Source organism: Octodon degus, unplaced genomic scaffold (genome assembly GCF_000260255.1).
Source record: "Octodon degus isolate 3935 unplaced genomic scaffold, OctDeg1.0 scaffold00105, whole genome shotgun sequence".
In the NCBI taxonomy this organism is placed as follows: domain Eukaryota; kingdom Metazoa; phylum Chordata; class Mammalia; order Rodentia; family Octodontidae; genus Octodon; species Octodon degus.
In genome coordinates, this window is record NW_004524681.1 from 4,434,225 (window position 1) to 4,438,537 (window position 4,313).

Sequence of the window (4,313 nt, forward strand, 5' to 3'; positions counted from 1 at the left end):
AAAGAAATCTAATAGAAGAAGTCGCTCAAAGTCTCGGTCTTCACGATCTTCATCGCGCTCGTCCTCCCCCTCCAGTTCAAGGTCCAGGTCCAGGTCCCGTTCAAGAAGTTCTTCCAGTTCGCAGTCAAGATCTCGTTCCAGTTCCAGAGAACGTTCGAGATCTCGTGGGTCGAAATCAAGATCCAGCTCCAGGTCCCACAGGGGCTCTTCTTCCCCACGAAAAAGATCTTACTCAAGTTCGTCATCTTCTCCTGAGAGGAACAGAAAGAGAAGTCGTTCTAGAGCTTCTTTTCCTGGTGATCGAAAAAAAAGACGAACAAGATCACGGTCACCCGAAAGGTGATTGGTGAAAACATTAAACAACCCTGAGCCCAGGGCCAACCCCTACGGAACACCACTACTTTACCCAGGCACCTCAGGTGGTCTTCTGCATCGTCCCGCTCTGATTCCCGCTCAAGTTCAAAAAAGAAATAATACATTAAAATTTACATCCTAAAGTCATCCAGTACAGTGCATGAAACAGTTTTTAAGAAGTTGATGTCTTATTTGGTCAGAACTGCTAAATCTGCTAGGAGAGGTGCATGCCTTTATTGTTTTTCAAAATAATGCAATGTGTTCATTTGTGAAATTAAAAGTAAATTGCGTTTTAAGCCATAATACCCCCAAATAAAAGGTTTTGGGAAAAAAAAAAAGAACAAGATTGGCTGCTTGGGGGAAGGACACTTATGATATGGAGAGGAATGGAAAAAGCATGATGGTGCTAATCTCTACTTTGAACCATTTAGGGATGATGAAGTCATTCATTTAGAAGAGGAAGAGTAGGCTGGAGAGAAGAAGGGAGGATTCAGTACTCAACAAGCTAGGTTTGAAGTGGTTGGGAAGTCATCAAATGAAGCTAGATGTCTAGACAACTTGGATGTGTGAATCCAAGGCCTAGAGGCAAAATTCTATTTGGCTGCTCTTAAATCCTCATAGTCAAGTTGAAAAGGGAAAATTCTCATTCAAGCTCGTCCACCCTCACACACTCATGGGGGGGCTTTTGGAAGTGAGTGACTCATGGGGCCATGGTACTCATGCATGGCTTAGTGCCCTGGTGAGTTCGTAGCTAAATGTGGTGCTGGGCAGTGAAGCCTCCTGGGAGGAGGTGGGTCACTAGAGGCGTAGTGTGGAAGCTCTACTGCCCTCCCCCTTCCTTGATCTCTCTCTTCCTCCACCAGCCCCTCACCCATGTTGCCCTGCTCCCTGCCTTGGAGCCAGATGATTATGGGCTGAAACTTCTACAAACTGTGAGCCAAAATAAACCCTTTCTCCTTTCATTTGTGGGCGTCCAGGATTGTCCCTCAGCAATGGGGATATAATGAAGACGAACCTAAGACAGCTTCTAGGTGTATCACGTAATGCTACAAATTCCCTGTGATGAATGTGATCATTGTATACACCTAAATTGTCCCTGTAAACTTAATTTTTTTTAATGGAACTACTTGATTTGATTTTCCACTAGGTGGTGGGCACAAAGCAATCATCCTTAATAAAATTGACAATTAACTTCACTCAGAACATTTTTAAGAACACACATTAAAAAAGTATTCATCTTACAAATTGTTCTGCAATCCAAATATACAACAGCTTGGAAGACAGCATTTAGAAAACAAAATCCAATGTAAAAAGACAGAGTAAAACAACTGCAAGAGTACAGGTTTTTATGGCTCAGATTCTCCGGTTTTCTTACTGCATCATCAATGTAGAAATCTGCTCCTTCCGCTGGCTCCACTGCTCTGGATTTAAAGAAATACCTTTTCTTCCTGGTTTTATTTTACCTTCTGGATTCATCCAATATTCTCTAATAGCATATCAATTAGAACTTTCCCTTTAAGGTTCCGAACACTGACATATCTCATTTTCCCATCTAAAACATGTCATCTCTGCTGCTGCTCTGCTTAGAGGATGACAGAGCTCTTGAAGTTTCATCAGTCTTCTGCTTCTTTACAAGCTTTTCTGGAGCAACTTGCTTCTTCTTCTTTAACTTTTTGTCAACTTCACTGTCAAAATCTCTGCCTGAAGAGCTTGAAGAAACAAGTTCCTTTGCTTTAGGCATTGTACTGTTGCTACAGTTGACAGCCTCCCGCATGCTTGAGACCCCCCAGTAAACTTGAACTTTTAAAAAATAAAAAGGGCCAGGGAAATAGCTCAGTAGAATAAGCACCTGCCTGGCAAGTGTAGGATCCTGAGTTCAATCCCTGGTACAAAAAAGGGGGGGGGCAGCCAAATAGCTCAGCGGATTAAAGTGCCTGCTTAGCAGCAGCAGGGCTGCACAGTGTGCCTGCCCCTGGGGTGCACTGAGACTGCAGTTGAGACTGGGCATGGTGGTGTGCCTGTAATCCCAGCTCTTTGGGACACTGAACACAGGAGAATCACTACAAGTCTGATCTATGTAGTGAGATCCTGTAGATCCTGTACAATACAAAAAATAAATAAATAAAAAGGGGGTAATGGAGGGGAAAGGTAACATAAAGGACTGACTGTGTTATGTACCAATTCCCAACAATGAATTAAATTATCACTTACTGAAAACATATACTAATTATTATTATTTTTTTTAATTTTAGGGAAGGGTCTACCGGCTGTTCATGGTCTCACTACTAGACAGCACTTGTAGTGATCCACCTGTTTACAGCCTCCCAAGAGCTAGGATTACAGGTGCATGCCACCACGCCCAGTCTCAATTGCCATCTTAGCTAGCAGGCCCGGGGATTGAATGCCCAGCTCCTGCACCTGCTTGCAGGTGCTTTAATCCATTGAGCTATTTGGCCAGCCCTATAATTTTTTTTTTGTTAAAGAGAGACCACCTCAGCTAATGATAGAATAGGAATCAACCAAAAAGTCTACATTTAGTTAAGAGGGGAAAAACCTTCCTTCCTGTAACTAGATTAAAGCATGAGGGAAATCAGCTTAGAAAGACTGGATTTCAAGCTAGCTTTTCAGAGACTGATAATTTGGCTTTTCACAACTATCAAATAAAGAGCTCATTATTTAAAAATATTTTATGTACTTTCAGAAAGGGCCAAGGGAGTCAAGCAGAGAGTCTCTTTGTCTGCCTCAGAAATGCTGTTCTGCTAGAGAGGGAAACTACCGACCTGGAAAGACTTTTACAAACTGAAAAGCTCCCATAGGCTCAGGTTTTATGTGGGCACTTGAGATAAACCTAGGGTTTCACAGAATCCGGAAGCTCTCTATCAGTCCTGCTTAAATATTCTAGGTTAAGTTAGAAGACTGTTGCATAGCTTCAACATTTATTTTGGAAAGACCCTTCATCCATGGCTGACTTCAGGGATAAACACGAAGTTAGGTGAAGCCGGTCAGTGGAGGTGATCACTGGGGCGAGGCCTGGAAGGGTCGGCTCCCTCCTCCTTCCTTGGCTCACTCTCTGCTTCCTGACGTCATGCCATGAGCTGCTTCTCCTCTGCCAAGCTGCCCTTCTTGGAGCCGGGGGGATATAGACTGAAACCGCTACAAACTGTGAGCTGAAATGAACCTTTCCTCCTTTGTGAGAATGGATGTTGGGTATTTTGTCCCATCAAGAAAGAAGACACTTTGCATGTGTCCTTGGGCTGCTACTTAACTAGTGTTTTTGTATGGTTTTAGTATGGGAAATCAAACGCAAGACCTTGCACTTGCCAGGCAGGTGCTGTGCCACTGATCTATATGCCCAGCCCAACTAACATTTTTAAAGTATCAATTTTCTGTTAGTGAAGCTGTATTTTGAGACACCCATCTCTGACAAAACAAAACAAAAAAAAAGGTTATAAATGAAAGACCATTTTGTAGTGAAAAAATATATATGTATACACAGAATTGTTAGGATATATAGCTACTTTTTCTTAGTTCAATGAGAAGAAAGATTTGTACTAATATTTAGACAAGAAATCATGTCTGCTTCTTGTCCTGCGAATAACTACTACAAAGACAACAATATGCAATGTATTAATTATTACAACTGTCCTACTAACCTGTTTTGAAACTGTCTCATTGCTATTTCTTTCTCATTAAAATAAAAAATTTTTAAAAAGTATCTTATAAACTAGCTAGATAAATAGAAAATAAGAAGTTCAAATAATTTCCCAAATTACCTATTCCATTGTTTCAAAAATTCTTTAATATATGCTAATTTGTTTCATTTATATGACTAGTTTCTTGCAGTTCACTGAGAAGAAAATTCAGTGTTGGGCTGGTGAGATGGCTCAGTGGTCTAAAGCACCTACTTAGAACAAGCTTAGCAAAGCACAGGGACCGCGGTTCAATCCCCCAGCACCACA

General features: G+C 41.5%; 1 protein-coding gene and 1 pseudogene across 2 annotated transcripts in view; both read right to left on the reverse strand.

Moving 5' to 3' along the window:
• Nucleotides 1-4,313, reverse strand: part of Catsper2 (cation channel sperm associated 2) — a 79,614-nt gene that overhangs the window by 5,266 nt on the left and 70,035 nt on the right. The window lies entirely within an intron of this gene.
• Nucleotides 242-2,095, reverse strand: LOC105743199 (annotated as a pseudogene).